Source organism: Sceloporus occidentalis, unplaced genomic scaffold, assembly GCF_023333645.1.
Source record: "Sceloporus occidentalis isolate IW3139 unplaced genomic scaffold, rSceOcc1.0.p SCAF_158, whole genome shotgun sequence".
Lineage (NCBI taxonomy): Eukaryota > Metazoa > Chordata > Lepidosauria > Squamata > Phrynosomatidae > Sceloporus > Sceloporus occidentalis.
In genome coordinates, this window is record NW_028317138.1 from 813279 (window position 1) to 833352 (window position 20074).

Genomic DNA, 20074 nt, shown 5'->3' on the forward strand with positions numbered 1-20074 from the left:
CTTATAATGGCATACAGGCTCAATTGGTGATTCGGTAAACTGGATAGTGCTCGATGGACTGGTGCCAGATGACTGGGGCCACTTACCTTAGCTGCCTCTTAAGTGGCAGACCTGGTGCTTTAATGTTCACCTGAATGCCACCAAGTGTAAGATCATATCATGTGGCTATTTATTTATTTAGAGGCCATTGGCTTTGAAGAACCAGGGCTGCTTTTCATCATCAGTCCAGGTCTGCTGGCACACAGTCAGATTTCACTTTAAACAGCCGTCTTGTTATTGAGTCTCAGAATAAAGTCCCACTCCAATAGCCAAACACTTCCCGCTTTGTTACATTGTTTTCTACCGGTTCCCCCGACCATTGTTTTCTCCCGGCCTTGAATGCATTCGAAGAAGATGGCTCTTTGCCAGGGAGGTGGAACTTCTTCCTTTTTAATGTGTTTCATAAACAACACGTCTTAAGTCTTAGGTGTTTTGGCAGAGTTAGCAGCTATCCAGGTGCACCCACTACGTTTACTTGGATCTCTTCAAAGAACAGGCACCTGTTGACTTCTGTGTAGACGCTGTATGTTTTGGCTTATTCTATGCATATCGAGATACAATGTATCAATCGTCCCATATAGACACAAATTATTCAATCTAGACTGATATAAAGGTTATAAAGGTTTAATTTGGTTTCACCAACTGCCTACTACTGTACTACTGCCCCCCCCCATTTTTTTTTGTAAAAATTAATTGAAGATTTGATTTGTGTGAATAAAACAAAACTGTACATAATCTGGATTCCCATGTTAATATTACATGACTCAATAAGTTCTAACCATTTATAACCGATGTGTTATCGCACCCCATGGCATTTGTTAACACGAAAAAAAAAAACATAATCAGTGCTGGAATGAGATGCAAAAGTATAATATTGTTGCAAAGCAGCCTTTTCTTGGCACAAATAAGTCCCATTCTGTACGAAGAGCAGAGCTGGCCAAAGCAATTTGTGAACAAAGTAATGAACACTTGAGTTTTTGCGACATTACCAATACCGAGCAAGTAACTGTATCATTTACTCCGACGTGGGAATTTCATAAGAGCTGGTAGAAAAAAAAATGTAATAATACCGGGAAGAGAGTCTTCATTCTCGTAATCATGACTTACTAGACTAAGGGCTGTTTTATACTATAAAGCAATGAAAAAAAAAGAAATACTGTTTGGAAATATTTACGTCTTCATTTAGCTACAAAGTTCTTTTGACAAATATGATGACTTGTCCTGTTAATAGCATGTTTGCTTATAGGCATCACCCTATAGGCATAGGGCATTGCTTTTAACCCCTAAAGGACAATGGATTGACCTTAAACCCGTTAATGACAATGCATTGTGAACCCGTACATGTATAGGCTTTGTCATTAAGGGGCTAAAAAGGCTTTGCTACATGTAAGTGGGTGTGGCTAACTATTAACCCGTCTATTTACCCAGAAAGCATTTCTTTTGTATGGAGGCACTGTTAGCACACATGCCTTCACACAAGAGAAGTCTGGGAAAGCTGTAGATTTTCGACAGGGTCACGCAGGGTTGACTACTCCTTTTAGCCCTGCAAGGGGTGCAGCTGATCAGTTTTCTTCCTTGTAACTTAGAAACCTAAAATTTGCCGGAAGGTCGGACCTATTCGGCCCATCTGGTCAAACCTTAATCAGTCGTTGGTCTCATCTTAGATTCAGGAGCCATATGCCTATCCCATGCATGTTTAATACCCTCGCTGTATTACCCTCTACCACTTCTGCTGGGAGGCTTTTCCACTTAGCTTGAGAGTTGCTCATCATGAAATCAACCTTAATGCATTTTGGGAAATCAAGGAACCAATAGCCAACTCAATACCAAATGGAGGACCCAAAGTAAGTTCACTTAGTTAATATAGCTGGGACAGTTACAAACCCCCTTAACCCTTCCATTAGATCCTTTCTCCGATGGAGTTTGAAGACACACATCAACATGGTGAAAGCTTAATTGACACAGGCAGAACAAGCAAACACTTTACCTTAATTTGAAATAATGTTTGTGTAACATAAAGTGCTGCAAAGCTGCAGAAATCTCTCTAAAGTGCTGTGGGCTTGGTGTCACATTTACATGCCGGTGTCTTCGGCTGCCTTCTCGGTTTAATTTCAAAAGTGTGACCTTCTAGAGAAGAAATTCAAGTGGATTTATTATCTGGCCTCGGCAGATCAATCCAGGACAAATACTCTATTATATTTATTTAGTGGTACTTTAAATCAAGGTATGATTTCATAGTTTTAGTGCAGTGTTTATGATGTGTCGGTGTAAGCTATTTAGAGACCGTGTTTAGTGCCGAAGTTGAAATCTCGCTCTTAAAAAAAAAACAAATTTAGTTGATAGATACTGTAGCTAGATGCTTCTGATGTGGAGAGAGATACATATTTTCTGGGTATTCTCTCCCATGTGAAATCAATCTTGCCTTCTGTATCTATATTTATAGATGCCAGAAGACAGATGAAAAAGGAGAATTACTTCGAGGTGAAAATACTCCTTGAGCCGTCTTCTTATTCTAATGCTTCTGTGTTCATCTGAGAGTTGATTGCATGTCCTCAAGGTACATAATAGGCTGTAATCTGCCTTCCTCGAAGTAGATCTATCATTCAAAATAAGAAAATAAAAAAAATATAATCAGGTACTATGTTGAGATAATATTTCCCGAGACTTTAGATATTTTAGAGATGTGTTTAGTGGTTCTGCCAGAGAACTTATAATACTAGGAAAATGTAGAAAACGTAGGTAAACCATTATATCTCATGAGTCCTGCACTAGTTATAGACAGTCCAAGCCTGAGGTATGGCTCTCCGTGGTTTGACTAGAGTAACTAGCGCCATTATTGGCACCACTGACCTTAAGGTTAACATATTCTATTAGTAGTCCATTTTAGTCATTTATTTTGCATTCAGAACAGACTGCCATTGACATTTTGGGAAACGTGCTCTGGTTCAAGGCTGGACTGGCGATGAAGAGGTGGTCCTGGCACTTTAAGGCTGCTCATCACCTGAAGATGTTAGTGTGCCAGCTGCACCCAGTCTACTGCTGGAGCATTAGATGTGGGGCACTTGCTGCCAGCGGTCTACCAGCCGTTCACTTGGTGGGACAGATAGCCAGCCTTCGCCTGCTCTGATTTACATCAAAATCCCTCAGCAATGGCAATTTCTTTGCTCTACAATGTATTTTTTCATTGCCTACCTTTACACCTGGCTGGGTCTATCACAGTAGTAACATTTCCTTCTTTGTAGGATGGCAACTTTAAGAACACATAACTGGTGACTTCCCAATGTAGGCTACTAGGAGCTGTCCATCTTCTATCCTTCTTCTGTTTCTCTTCCACACAAAGTAATTAGAATAACAATGAAATCTATAAAAACCCACACTCTCATTGACCTCAGAAATTAAGAAAACCGTCAGATGCCCTTTCAGCGTTAATGCGAAGGTAAACTGGTCATGTACTGAAATGTTCATGATCTGGCTTGCCACGGGCGAATCTCAAAGTCTGTAGACAACATCAATTGACCTTTTAGGATCTTCAACGGTGCAGAATAAATACACAACTCTCTTTTTGTTTTCCATAAATAACTTCAAAATATTCATAAAAAAATGATATGCAATTTTGGAGAACCAAATGTCAACAAGGCTGATGTTAGAACTCAAGATCGGTATTGAATTGGATTATTGACCGTCTATGATTCCTTCTTCAAATATTTTTAAGAGGAAGAATAATTAGCCAGAATAATTATGCAGTACCCCCAAAAAAACATGACATTTTACTGAATTCTTGATTTGAATAAACTTATTGCCTGTATTAATTCACTTCTTGGGATCACAGTTTGATTTTTTTTCAATTTTGCTCAACTGTGGAGTTCTCTTTGGAATTCTGATGCAGCCATCTATAAATTTAATTTAAGAATACTATAGTTTGTTTTCTTCCTTTCACTTTCGTCAAGTATTCATAAGTTTTATTAAAGGGAGAAACCCCCAACTCAAAAAAATATCTAGACAGAATACTTTGCTTTCCCAGATCAAAATGGCTATGTTATTGTGGGGTTGACCCGGAGTCTCTAAGTAAAGTGCTGTTTCCCCGGATCTCCAGGCCACCTTATTTTTGTTGCACTTTCCCTTCTTCCAGCAGCCAATAGAACGGTATCTGGGGTTTGCCTCGTCCTGCCTGGCTATCTCCTCCTCCATGGTTTTCTAGCCCCACCCCTTCACAATGCCATTCCCCTAGAGACCTTAGGGTGTCCTGACATGGGAAGTTCCCACGTATGTTGATCTAAACCCTGTCTAAAGTTACCCTCTAAAGGGGTAGTAACGACAGACCTTTATTTTATGAAAACTGGGTAAGAATTCTTTATTTAAAACAGTTTTTAAAAAAAGGCATTTAATCTTAATCTCAGCTGTTGTAGCCTGTGGGACAAGTGTCAGAAATATTAGCCTTTCGGTAAAAAAAGGTGACCTTCCTGTCCTTTTAAAGCATTGTTGATAAACGTATCTTTTATGGTTGCGCTGAGAACAATGCAGTCCTATAACGTGCAATTTTGTAAGCTTTTTATGCTGCTAAAGAGAGAAAAGCCGAACTCAATCAAAAAAAAAAAAAAATGTCAGAAAAGGTGAATTTGAAAAATTGTGATTGCTGTTATCATTCAGCTCCAGCAAAAGGTCAAATGCGATTAAAAAAAAGAAGAAAACAGAAAATATGCCAAGCACACAAAAACCCAATTATTTATACATTTTATTGAAAAGAAACCATGTTTCTCACTTGGGAAGTAGCTCTGTGTGTTTCATTTTGTTTTCATTGATGTCTTAGTTTTTAAAACACTCAGAAAACTTGTTGCATCTGACAACTTGGTCTTAACCCTTCTCTCTCTGCAATCAAAATGTCGATCTATCTCATAAGTGAAATCGGCTCGGAGAAAATTAGATCTACTTGGGTTGGAAAGGAGGTCTAAGGGCTTTGGAGGCCCAACGAGGGACTGCCCCCCCCAAAAACAGTGTAATTTGGGAAATATGCTTTATAGGGAATGTCGTATGTTGCCTTTGCCTTTCTATATATCATCTCAGAACCAGTATCAGGCTAAGCACCCGTTCTACACGCTCGTCTTTGGCATGATGACCCTCATTCCCGAGAAAGTAGAAGCAGTTTAGATGTTTCTTTTCGGCATTCAATGAGATGTAAAATTGCTGTGGTTCCATATTGACTGAGTCCCCCATAAGTTTATTTTAGTATGCCATGGGGTTTCAAATGCCAGAAGGCAGTGGAATTAGCTCTATTCTTCCGGTGATGTTGGCAAAGATGAAGAGGAGATGTTAACTAGATACTGTGTGTGTGTTTTGTTGACTTAATTATGCAGCTGCAAACTACGCAGGGATGTAAAAAGTCATCTCTGATTCATAGCTTTAAGGGGTATCAGTTAATGAAAGAGAAGAAAGGAAAGTCATCGCTTAGCGACTTACAGGATTTAACAAATTCAACATACTGGGAGCGCTCATCCATGCGACATCCTATCAGTACAGCTCAGTGTAGCCTGCTGGGAACATCTCATGTCATAATTTTAAGAAACTGTGAAACCGCAAAGGTCTCTTCCGCAAAAGCACCTACTGAAATAAAGTTTGGGGTGTAGACAGAGACCACGTGAACCTCTGAGCTACACCGTGGGTCATCCATGGTCCCGACAAACTCTTCATTTCTATTTTACTTTAGCTGGAATGAGCCCTATCTGTAAAAGGATGCTGTGGGCTCAGATGGAGTTAGGGGAAGAAAAGTGATGGTCAAATGGAAGGGGCAGCCTGTGAGTACACAGAAGGAGCAAGAGTAGAAGATGAGCCAGTAACCAGAGATGCATTTTGGCTTATACCTAGGGTAGCAGGTCCAGAAGCTGGGCGCAGAGGGGTCCCTCTTGGTCAATGGACTGGTTTCAAGGACTCAACCAAGCCAATACACTATGGAAGCAAGCTAGCACAGCCTCCATAGGATGCATTGAAATGCAATGACGTGACATTATGTCTTGGCACTCCATCATGAAGGTGGAGGGGGTAGTTAGGGTCACATGCGATAAAAACTCCCTGAAACCAGATGTGTGCATTCTTCTTGCTATTGGAGTTGCTTAATGATTCTTCTGTTCCGTTTTCCTCCTTCCCATATGTATCTCTACTAAGAATCTAAAGCACTCTTAAATATGGCGCCTGCACATGCGCTGTAGCACTCCCACTGCTACTTATTGAAATCAATGGAAGTACAACGAACTGCATGTATTCCATCTGAAAAGCTAATATTCATAAATTTGACACATTAACCAAAGTTCTTTTTTTCCTTCATATGACACCCACTCACACTGCTGGAGAGTTACGTATATTTCTTCGAAGGGCAAACTAATTTGCGGTGAATCAAAATTCTATACATTTTCAGCCTAATTATTTCAAATGGAATAGATTTTCTAAAAAAAAATAAAAAAAAATCAATATAATTGAAGACGCTACTCTGGTTTCTAATAGCAGCTCGAGTCGCTGACAAAATCAGATATTTTGTAGATTGTATTCTATTTCCATTCCCTCTTGATTATCCTTGAGAGAGAATTTTATACAAAACATTACAATAATTCGATTACACCTAGAAGAAGAACATTTGTAGGTTTAAAAGTTCACGGAAAATGAGATTTTTATACGTTAATGTGTTCCATACCCTTCCTGTATCGATTAGTTTAATTGTATTTGTGTTGATACACAACAGACAGTTACCCAAAAAAATCTAAAATAAGGTCAATTGTTGAAAAAAGAGTGTTGGTGAACTTCCCTTTAATATATTATGTCCATTTAATATAACCCATTAAATCCAGTGTTAATTACCCAAATTGAAGTTGTTTCCTTCTCTTTTGTGATTGTTGTCAAGTCTAGCATATCATGTTTCAGGGCAGAATCTGGAGCGAACATTTTATTCGAGGATATCAATGTTTAAACCAAGGTGATAAGGCTGACAATCTATAGTGTTGTCTAGATTGTCCGGTATTTTGTGGTTCTGTTTTGACCTCAAGATTTGCATAAACTGGTGGCATCGTCCATCCTCTTTTAAGAGAGAAATGGAAATGGTGGGGAAGGTAGTGGAAGAAGTATCTGATAGACAATGACAATGGGAACTTCCCAGTGTAGGCTGCCCGGTGGCTTCAAGATTGGGCATGGCTAGCCACATAAGGGACATGCTTAGATGAGTAATGGAAGAGGCTAGCTCTGGATAGCATTGAATGGTTGGGACTATGATGGTAATTGGGCATGGAGATGGCACTACTAAATACATCTCCCCTGGAGAGAAAGGAGAATGAGCCGGAGACCCGAGAAGGCACAACTTCACCCAGAGACTCCGGGTCAAACCTGAAGAGCTCCTGGCTGTGGATATATGACAAAGACCTGAACACGAAAAGAGAAATGGGCATTTGTAAATACTACTAAATCTATCTACACATTCAGACCCAGTTCCCAAGGTTGACCACCTGAGCATCCGTGGCACAGCCAGAAAATCCCCCCAAATTTCTATGGCCCATTATCCGGGATGTAAGTGTAATAGATCAACCATCAACAATGGCCATAACCCAATATATATCAATGGCATTTTGTTTATATTTATAATCTCATGTTTTATACTGGGATATGAAGCTAAAATAATGTAAAATTCAAAATAATTCAAAATAAAGTGGGGCTTTTATCAGAATTTTTTAAATAATGGTTAAAAACCCCAGAGATTTTATTTTATTGCTGAGCTGTTTAATTAATAATCTAAGCGATTGTGCCTTTATAAACAGGACCACAGGAACATGCAACATTGCTTCCAACAAAATTCACTCTGCTGTTTACCCATAAACTGGATAAGATCACCCATAAATCTCCTTCTGCCTGGGTCAGAAGCAAATGAATTGGCTTCAGCTCATACCGCTTGCACGGAGCCATTGCAATAACATCAGCTTTCCATGGAGAGAGTAGATATTTATTGCCCCAATGATTTCTGGTCTTTAATTAAAAGTTTTCAATGTATATTCTGGTCATTGACTAAAAATAGCTGTGCTGTGCAAAATAGGCTTTGTGCAATCATCCAAAACTGTAGTTTACTCCTAAGCATCATTTGGGAATAGCTTACATCGTGATTTATTGCCTCGTTAACTGATATGCCATCATTCTGAACAGATAACAATTAATAGAAAGGTACCGTCGTAAATGTCTACGGAGCACCTGCTCAAATGACAAAACCAGAGCAAAGAGGGTACCGGTTATCCAGTTTATCTGATGAAAAGGAACAAGATTTATTTACATATTTATTCATTTATCATGTTATTTTTTTCTGTCTCCAAAAGAGAAGAATGCCACCCAATGGCGCTACACTAGGCAGAGCCTCTACCCGCCCCCGAGGAGCCATCCTCATTATAGAGTGATGGGATAGTATAAATGGGCCGGGGGATGAGGTAAACCTGTCCATGGAGCATCAGCAAACCAGGGTGCTTTTTCACCCAAAAGGGAGATCTGCACCCTGGCTTTGCTGCCCCCCTAGCTGGACCTGCCACCCTAGTACTAGTTGGCCTTGGCCGGAATACATTGCTAATGCCACCCGAACCTTAGAAGAGCTGCAGTACCAGAAAAGGTGAAGGGTAGGGTTGCTATATAGGCCACTTAAAAAAAGGATACTTATTCATTCTACATGTTTAGCCCAGGCAGACCCCCCCCACACACGTATTTGCAAGAAGGGCCACGGTGTAAATTTAAAAGGACCAATCATTCAAGCGCGTATGATAGCCTGAGTGTCCCTTTAAATGTTGGGTCTTGATCTCATGGATCTTCATGTGTCCTCTTCCCCTTTCTTTGGATAAGTCAACGTGAACAAACTGCGTTTGCATTGAAATCCACAAGCTCCCCTTTGGGTTTTGTTTTTTTTTTAAAAATAATATTTTTGATGAACATTTATTTTGCATCTGATTCGCCTCTGTTCAGTGTGGCAGTGATCTTATCCGAGATGTTATTATACTATAATTAGGTCTCTTAGGAGCTACCTCAAACATGAAGTTACACGACACAAAGAATAATTATGACCATATGAATGTTAGGGGAAAATTATTATAATGATACATAGATATATACAGAATCTGACATACAAGAGCAGTGCTGCAATTTTTATAAAGGACTAGCCAAGGATAACACAAATACACATTGCTAATGGCCCAATTATGTTTTTTCCCTTAATATCATATTTTATTTGCACAGTGGCAGTCTTTGGCACAGGAGGCAGGAAACTGGGGGTGAACTTGGCTGATTCGTGTCCCATGTTGATATAACAAGGATTCGATATGGTAGCTTTAATCTGACTGCTTGTCTCTGTCGCAACCCTATTAGCCTTTTTATCATTCTTCTCCCCCCTCCTTTCTTCCGACCTCTATGCCTAAGACCTTGCTAACACATTTTATAAGAACATCCTAGATGGCATCATGGATAACATCCTCTTCCATGAGGTACCTCAACACCTCTCCTTGCCAGAAGCCACCCTCAACCACTTCCGTTGTGCCAACCCTAACAAGGTTTCTGATGTCCCCTTGGCTTTCAACCCCACTACTTGCCCTCTTGACTCTATCCTCTCGCATCTCATGACTTTTCATTATGGTGTCCTTACACCTGCCCTAAACCATCATTTATGTTCTCATGCCTATTCAAACATGCCCTTATCTCTTCCCTTTTAAAGAAGCCTTCTAGATCCCAAATCCACATATAACTACCATCCTGTCTTTCCTTCTACTTTCCTGCCTTGCACATTTTCTTTCTACAAACGCACTTCTTTAAAAGCTGTTCCTGTTCACAACACTCTTTTGGGACTGTCCCCAACACTCTTTTGGGACTGTCCGCATTAAAACAAAAGACCATTTCTCTTGGCTCTTAAACCTCTCTGCAGCCTTAAATATGGCTGACCATCCACTATTCCTAAAAAAACAACAACATTTGTTCTCATAGGACCCTCGGCATGGTTCTCCAATGGCTCAAATCCTACCTCTCCGACTTTCCTTTAGTGTCTATTCTCCGACATTTTTTCCTCTTGCCAACTCACCCTTACCCTTTCTTTCTATCATATCCTCCATCAACCTCCTAATCAGGGTCCTCTTTTCCTTCTGTCCCAGTATGTTTAAGCTTTAATCTTAACGTCAAAATATATCTTGTCAGTTTTAATATTACTGGTATAATCAACCCGTTATAATATCCCTAAGGAATAACTGTTACGAGTTAGAGTTTTACTTTTCTATTGTTTATGACAGCTTCCATGGGAACACTAATGCCTAATAAAGGGAGAAATTTGCGATGGCATTCTGTGGACAACGGTGGCACCATTATTACCATTAGCTTTGGAGGTGTTTTGAATGAAATTATAATTACTCTTTAACCCTTGTGCAGGATTCTAAATGATTTAAATGGCATGCCTAGCTCAAAATATCTCCAAAGCTAACGGTAATAAACAATACACTTTGAGAACCAAAAGGGTAAGAACTATATTGCTCGCTCTGAAAAAATAAAATAAAATAATTGGATGTATTAAATGAGGCAATTTCCTTATGGTGGGACAGGTCCACTTGAAAGAACGATTGTTTTCAATGTTTTGTTTATCTCATCCGATACAATGGAGCTTATTATCTTTACTGGCCATTTCACACAGATGGAGAGTTAATGGACAGAAGTAAATGAAGGAAAACAAAAACAAAAGATGTTTTGGATGCATTATTATTTTTTTTGTGCGTCTGTAAATATGACTTGGACGGAGCAGACAGCATGTATCTTCTACAGATGTTTCTACACTTTGATGAGTTGCTCTTTTGTTTCATGCTTGTTAAAAGGATCAGGGGTATACCTTCCAGTTCTTCTGGCTTTTGTGCTATCTCCCACTAATTGGCATTTTTAATTGGAATCAGTCAGAGATACCAGAGCTGCAATTCACAAATTGCCTTTATGCCTCACTGGTCTTATAGCTCCAAGGAATCAGGTTTATACCGGAGTGACGCTGTAGCTGGAGATTCACGGAATTTTCAGAACAGGTGCAAGCAGTTCCACAACTCTTCATTAACCTTCTGCTTCTGGTCTTCGCGAATACCGACCACAGTATATGTTATTGTTCCACTGGCCTTCTTTCATTCCGATGGCTCTCTGGTGACTTTAATGCCACAATTTTATATTTGTGGGATACAAATTTAGCCCCAGACCTAGTGTGGAAAACCAAAATTGGTGGCACGCTGTTTGCACAGTGCCTAACTCAAGGGGTCAGTGATTAACTCATTTGTAGGGTACACTGAGAACATCGTTGGGGCTTCAGCACCACTCAGGAAACCAACACTGCATGCTAACCCTAGAGGGTCAAAAGGGACACAATGATAACCCTCCCAATGAGCATATCTATAAAGATAAGAAGATAGAACAGATTCCAAAAGTCGAGCAACTCAACATGAAGTGTGACCGAAGTCCAGCTATTGGCTTTCCACAGCAGGTCAAGTTTGGTAGGCGGATGAGCATGAGCCAAGCCTGCCGAAACCCCAGATACTGAGTTAATATGCTGTGCTGCTCAATGATGTATCCAGGTAGACTGAGCCAAAGAATATAAACATTTTCTTTTTATCTACAGATTTTGATGCTGTTGATTTGTTACCCATGTAGCGTAAAATCCTGTTCATTTCAAATATTTTGGCTAATGTAAATCGACATTGAGATTTGGCATTCCACGTTTTCCCTTCTAGCTAGCTGCTCCGTTGTAACGATGGGAGGTGGATGACATCTCAATGTTTACAGATCATAACATCAAATATAATGTGGTGGTGCGATTTGGAATTATAGGTTTTATGGATAACAATCCGCCTTTAGATTTACATACTTTATTAAATGTTATGATGAACGGGATGGTGAAGTGGAAGCGGTAACAATTACTATGAGGACTGCCCTGCTCATTCATAAAGATGATGAGATGTTTATTTTGCAATGAAGCCATTTATACTTGGGCATAAAAGCCCGTTCCATTCAGGAACGTGCAACTCCAGTCAAGATTCGTATGATTTTTCCTTTGCAGCATTGGATGAGGCACACGTGTTGTAGGGTTTTAGGTGCAGTTTCAGCCTGAGAGCTAGGAGACCTTAGATGGCCAAGGTGAGAAAGCACTCGACAACTTCAGTATCGGAGATATCAGATGACAGCACCTTCAATCAACAAATCTTTCTTCCTTGGTTCTGCTCTACATTCATGGATGGTAGGTTCTGCGATTACTCCGTACAGTGATGGAGGAGCTACAAAAATAATTTGGACTAGATCCCTGGTATGATCCAGTTACCCTTGGCATAGAGAGGCTCCTTGTGTGGTGGCATATCTATCTTTGGCGCCATGCTGCCTTCCTTACAGCTGAGCACCGGGTTAAACGTCACTTTAGAAGACCATGTTCCACTTGATTTTAACTCCATGGTAAAAAATGTCATGATTTTTGTTGGCTTATTTTTGAGGTTTTTGGGTTTTTTTTTATAAATAATGATATTTATATTAACCCAAGCCCACAGTTTTTATGCCGTGTGCTGATATAATTCCAGAAAAAAAAGCTAGTAGAACATTTAAGATCATAACATTCAAAGTGTGACCGGATGATTAACTTGTTGTTAGTACAGTGTTTGGTCGCCTTGACTTAATATAGTGATGGCTCTTTTTTTAATCCTTACAGATAATAGTATAAATATTGTCCCAGAAACCGTGTTCTTTGACCTATATCTCCAGAAATAATGAGTCTTTGAAAGTGATCGGCTGGTAAATAATGACATGGAATTGCTCATCCAAGTATCAAAAAGCAGCTTAAGGATTCATTAGCAATCCAATCTCTGGGTGCCTTAAATTGAAACAAGGTCTTTTGAAAAATGTAATTAGTTTATCTCCAACTTTCTTTAGTGTGTGTTGGCTGGTGTCAGCCATGAATATTAATGGTTTATCGTGGAGATCAGGAGTAACTCTTGATGCTTTGGGTACCGGAGCAATCTTTGTTGTCGATGTTCAAAGAGAAACCATGAGACAAAAACGTTATTAAGGATCGGATCAGGTCACCCATAAAAAATAATTATCAACATATTTTTTCTTACGCTTGGCTTAATAGTAATGATTTGTGCAATCATCATAATGGAATGTTAGCATGAAATAAAGACTAGAAGCAACAATGTTAAACACCCTAGTGAGCATAAGATGCAGATCCATCCATACTTCGAGACCCGAGGATCACATACAGACCAGGATTTAGGTGAATCCTTGTTTTTTGACAATAATCTGTTCAAACCAATTTGACTGAGCTTCCAGTGTTTATATTGGGTTATCCAAAAAATCTGGCCCAGTTCTCTTCCTCAAGGCTTTGCATTCGAAAGCCCTGTTCTGGTAATAGTGACCTACGGAAAGGGTGCCCGTATTACGTTGGTGATCACCCAGCAACAACTTAAATGGCCAAGAGGGACTCCAATATTTTAAGGGGTCTGGTTAGCTGTGTGGCTAGAGATGGGGCTTTAACAATTACATTTTCTGTGACTTTGCAAGGGGAAGAAAGAGGGACAGAGGATTTTAGCCCCAAAAAAGGGACTGGCCCTCCTACACCGGGACACTTGTGACAGTGGTCTATGCTAATCAATAAAAATGAATCAATGATCTTTAAGAGCCAAGATTTGGTTTTTTTCCACTAAGCGTCTCATACATTTAGTTTCACTAAAATGTCTTATTTTCTTCGACCTAATAACTAAAGCTGATTATTTTAGATGCTTAAACCGGGAAAAATACGTTTTAGGCCATGATCTTGGCTATTTTGCAGGAGGCCAGACAAATCCTCCCAAGAGAGAACATGATTTTGGCATTGTTTTCCAAATTATTGTATTTAGGTGTTTAGTATACAGTCTATGCTGCTTTTACGACCCACGCATAATGGCAATTATTCGCGTAAATATTACCTATTTTCCTGCAGTGTATGGTGCATGCGTTGTTGGCTATTATGGAAATGAAGGGCTTTAGATCATATAACGTATCACAGGCTCCTTTTGTCTGCAATGAGATCCCGTTATTTAAGATGCATGGAAATAAACTGTCCGACCATAAGTCACTAACTGGCTCCAGAACATTTATGTTGATGTCTCAGGTTGATTGGCACTTCCAACCGGCCAATCATTGTCCTCGATTTAGCAGCTATATGTTATGTTTCCTAACCTACCCACTGAGCAATTTATTTCAGGATAATATAACCCCAGATTCCTATATATATATATATATATATATATATATATATATATATTGTATAGGACACTATTGAATCAGAATGTAGCATATGATGATTAGACTCCCCTGATGGTCTTTTGTTAATAATACAGGTTGCTTTGGAGGTTACCCTGCTCATATAATGGTTTATTACTCCATAAAACCCTGATTAAATAACATGCATATATTATATTGGTTGGTTCAAGGTCAAGTGAGGAGGGACAGAGAGGTATATTATATACAGGGAGAGAATATCAAAGCAGTAAATAAATATTTTTTGGGGACAGTGATATGATTGGATTCCAAATCCAATATTTTATGTCCACACTCAAGTTCCAAGGCACATAAATAAGCAACTGCTTAAAAAAGAGTTTTTTGGGGGTGACTTGCCCAAAAAGACTTGCATCTAATGAGTTTCCCACGGGTAAAAGAAAAAAAAATAATATAAATAAAAAAATAAAAATGGGGGAGACCAAATCACAATGCTACCTAAATTCTTATAAAAATGACTAATGGTGTCTTTGGATTAGATCTGCAACCTGGAAATCATGGACCATAAATCACAGCGGGTTTAGTTCAAGATATATTATCATTCATATAAAATATCATGGAACAATATATACTCGGTGATGTCTTCATGCTGAATAATATAATGTCTGGGTCCTTTTATTGCCAGGTTCTTGACACATTGAAACCATAGCTAATAACGATCGTTTACCGAAAGAGGAATGGGGATTTATCGCCGTAGCTCTGAAACTGCCCAATTCTGGTGCAAAAAAATAAATTAAAAAAAATTAAAAAAAAAGGAAATTTCAATTTGAACGCTCCTTTTTCTCAATACCCGAGATAGACCTAATAACTCATAATTTTTTGCTCTGAAATATATATGTCCAAGGGTCTCTTATAGCAGTATCTGCTACTTTTTGCCTTTACCCAAAGATCTTTGCTTCTAATCAGATAGACCGCTGTTAATGCCAATTATCGTTAAGCCACATCAGTCCTTAGTTTATAAGAGACTCCTATACCTTGTATTGATCCGAATGGTTAATGTCTGCTTATTAATGCACAGCGCTATTGTGCATTCTACCCGTCCGAAGAGATTACGACTGCGAGTGCCAATTAATATTCATGCCGTGTGCCGAGCCGCATCCTAAGTTCCAGAAAATGCTATTAACTCTTATCTGCTGGGATCTTCTTTTCCGTACGTCGAAACAGAAGTCAGATCTTACAAGGGGGGGGGGATTTTATCCCGGGCCGTAGACATCAACGTTTCAAATATAATAACGCATTGTAAGGCAAAGAGAGATTAAAGTAAAGTAATTAAGGATTGTCTACCAGTTTTTGCAATGGGAGCTCAGAGTTATGGGTTAGGTTCCCTGCGGTTTATATTTGTTCTTTGCGATTCCCAATTGGACAGTAAAGGCAAAATCACTTGAACCTACCAGATGCTATTGCCTATTGGGGGCACGAGCCGGTAATATCTATCCGTTAAGCATTGCCGACGTAGTATAAACAGCTGTAGCAGCCGCTAAAAAGAAATTCACTCAATGATCGTATAAAATTTTCAACTCTTCCTCTTATAACCTAATTGATTTGCTTTAGAAACTCTGTTTCTTTTCAAACGTCTCAAAGGTTATTTCCTTTCAGTTTTTTTGGGGGGTTAAAAACTACTGGATTTGGTCAACACTATGATAAACACATTCAATCGGAAATTACTATTTTTGTTCTATTAAAATTTGTATTATTTATCGTGCCTCCACTTCATCGCTACCTTTAAATATGCTCAATAAATACAGATTTTTTGTGGTTTTTTTTTTTTTTTTTTTATTAATTTGTTGATAGTGATAAATACTAGATTGGGAATTATTTATAATTATATAAATGTCAAACAATGAAAAAGATAATAATCATGTTGGCCAAAAAGAAGATGGAGTCTTTAGTAGAGGCTGACATGTTTTATTGGGCGAACATAGAAAAAGAGAGATGAAATAGAAAATATAGAGGTCCCCAAAGTTTACGTAAACTTTACAAATTTTTCTACGTTGGCCAAATAAAAGGTATCGCCTTTGACTTAAGACTCTATAAACATCAAGGTGAAAAGGGATATTTTTAAGTTTTGGTTTAAGTAGAACTGGGGATTTTAAACATTTTGCACAAATGTTGTCAGACTCATGGTTTCTCTATTAGGAATTTAAAAGTATATTTAAAATGATTCCTGAAAAAAATATAATAAATAATAGTGGTGAAAAGTATTTTTAAGAAGCATTTGACAAAATCATTATATTAAATTTAGGACAATTTTCATTTTTCATCAGCTCAAAACTATATATTTATATATTATATATTTTTATACATTTATATCTATATATTATATATTTTTATATATTTATATATTATATATTTTTATACATTATATCTATATATTATATATTTTTCTATATTTATATATTATATATTTTTATACATTTATATCTATATATTATATATTTTTCTATATTTATATATTATATATTTTTATACATTTATATCTATATTATATATTTTTCTATATTTATATATTATATATTTTTATATATTTATATATGAAACATTTTTTTACATTTAAATTTAGATATTTTTATACATTGATTTTTATATGTAATATATTATATTTTTATACATTTTGTATACATATTCTAGCGCCAAGTAATGCTAGTTAGGTGATTAAAGCCAAACCCAGACAGCACATTCAAACTCCATGTACAATCGCGATGATGAATTTCACACATAAAACTTCACATATTCCTCCGACACTAAACTGAAATTACATTTTTTTTTTCACATGTATTTAAGAACTGCAAACTACGAAAACCGTTTCCCGGGAAACTGCATCCAGCTAATGCGTTTGAACGAGACACATTACTGCATGTTGTCTATGATTAAACGGCGTTAATGCGGGGAGCCTTGCCCATCGTAATGACTGGTTTCATGATGAATGCAGACTGACAGTTCAAAAAGCTGTCCTTCTCCCTTAAAAAAAGTCAATTTTTTTTCCGAAACTAGCTATTTCATTTACTTAATCCTTATCTGGTGATTTGGTGGGATTAGGTTGTGACGACCCAGTAAAATAAATGACAAGAAGATGAACAGATTGAGGAGGATACAGACAAGTGCAATTGCATATTAGAATTGTCGGAGTTACTTGGACTTGGCGAACGCTGTCCGGTGTCATTACTGAGAGGTTTAAGAGCAGGGAAGATGCAATCTAATTACCTAATTTATGTGTCGTGATGTCTTTTGAAGACCAATGTCACATTAGAACCAGGCAGGGATATGTTAACATTACACATATTGTGCAGCCGTTGTTGGCCACTGGTGGAAATGACCTCGCATGGTCACCTAGTTTAGAAAAAATCAGGATTGTGCTCAGCTCGGTTGGAAAGCAGTGAGTTGTAATGACATGGGGTTGGGCCAACCATTCTGTGGAGACCAAGGTTACCTGCCTAGGGTGCTCTACATACAAGAGGTGAATAGTTTGCTTAGGGTGATTATACCCTATGGCAGGGGCGTCCAACCTGCGGCCCTCCAGCTGCTGTAGGACTACATCTCCCATCCTCCTCAGCCAGCCCCTTAGCATTATGGGAAATGTAGTCCTGCAGCAGCTGGAGGGCCGCAGGTTGGACGCCCCTGCCCTATGGCCAGCTGTGCAATTAGCAAAGAGGCAACAGCCTGTGAATCTAACTATCACCGGACATCTTTGACATGGTTGCCAACAGTCCAAAATCAGCTGTTGGGACATGACCGCCAACATATTTCTTGTTCAAGACAACATGGATTCTTTAGTTGATACCTTTTATTGAGCCAGCAGAGAAAAAGTTGCTAGGTTACATCAGCTTTTGGGACTTCAGAGGTCTCTTCTTCAGATTTTTTTGGTTATTGCCATTGGTCATCTAAATGCATGTTTGTGCCAACATCCTGTTGGGCTTGTCCTCTGAGCACAAAGTTTCCAGCACTTACTTCCCCACAAATACCTTAAAGAAAAAGTATACGATGGGCAGTATGTTTTTTCTTGGAATCAAGAGGTTTTTAAAAAAAAATTAAAATAATTCTTTGGAAACCTGGATTAACGTGTCCAGACGACCATACGCATGAAGACTATAAATCTAGAGGGATAACACTGAGATGCACAATACAACAAGGTTGCGGCGTTCCTCTCAGTCTTCTCTGACTTACACGGTTGTCTCGTACTCTGCGATACAAACCCCCATTAGATTTATGATTATTAGAATGGGAACATAGACTGTAGAAGCTTCTATATGAATTGAATACTTATTTTTATTAATAACTCTGTGTTCTGGGAAACTGCGAGAATAAATCAGGAGAACCTGCTTTACATATTGTGGGCGTTCATATGAAAAATATCTCTCTAAAAATATCATTTTGGGGACATTGCCAGACAATTCCAGAAAGGTACTTTTGCTGATGTTAAAAAATTAAATGTATATATTGGATTTTTCTGTTTTTCTTTTTTGATGCTGCGTCGCTGACATAGATACTAGATTTAAAAAGATATAGAAATATATATATTCTAATATATAGATATATCTCTATATAGATTCTAATCTCTGTGAGTACTTTAATATGTACTCTTCGAAAAGGAAAACATAATTAAAAGAGCTGCCATATGACTTAGAAGTTGCAGCCCTGCTGCAGTAGCTACCCTTCTCCTCCATGGTCTGACATTTATTCCCACCAATTGGCTGCCTGAGTGGCCAATCAGTGGCAGGAAAATGCTCCCATTGATATGAATCAGAGCACATCCCCAGCACTGGTGGTACATCAAAGTGCATTGCATATGGCGACTGGAGTATCCCTCTAAACCAAGGGTGTCCAACCTGTGGCCCTCCAGCTGCTGCAGGATTACATCTCCCATCCTCCTCTGCCAGCTCCTTAGCTGAAAGGCCATTATGGGAGATGTAGTCCTGCAGCAGCTGGAGGGCCGCAGGTTGGACACCCCTGCAAACATCCATTGATCACCTCCTCTGCCGCATTATTGGTCAGTGAAGCATCATAAGAAGGTTTGCAGTATCTTTGATATGGAAGCTGGAGGTATAGCAAGAGCCCCAAAAGGGCAGGGGGGTACCAAGGCATGAACGTATCAGGTGCACATAGACAATATAGGTAGGGGAAAAAAGTGCAGAATGAGACTCGTCATAGTTAGTCGATTCAGGCCCATATTCTAAGAATGGAATTAAGCAGAACAGGGTTTACGATGAGGGGACAAAAGTTTTGTCTATACAAATTTTATAAAGAAAAAAAGCAACTCGGTGACTTACGCAAACAAGAAAGCTACCCTGGTTCAGCCATTTGATGAATTGAAAATGAACAGAAACTTCAAAGATCGTCGGTAACCGGTTTGAACACAACAATGATCCTTTCAAACAATTCCCAGCTGTTTGAAGTCGAGTCAGAATGCATTAAGATCAAACCTGTGGAATAAAAGACCACTACGGCATTCAGCGGCTCTTTCTGTGATCTCCCGTTAAAGGTGAATTCCAACTTTTAACAAGGGTAAATGCTCTGTATATGGTTTACAATATGCGCGGCCGTGTCGCCGCATGTAAAATACTCCTTAAAATAACAGGTAGCCGAAAACAAAAACACACACACAAAAAAAATCAGAAATTTAAGTGCGTGTATTTCGACTGGAAAAAGTCGTTTGAAAAATCGAAACCATAAAGTTTAACTCTTTCTAGAGACAGAGAGTAACAGAGTTTTTTAAGCATGTCAACAAATGGCG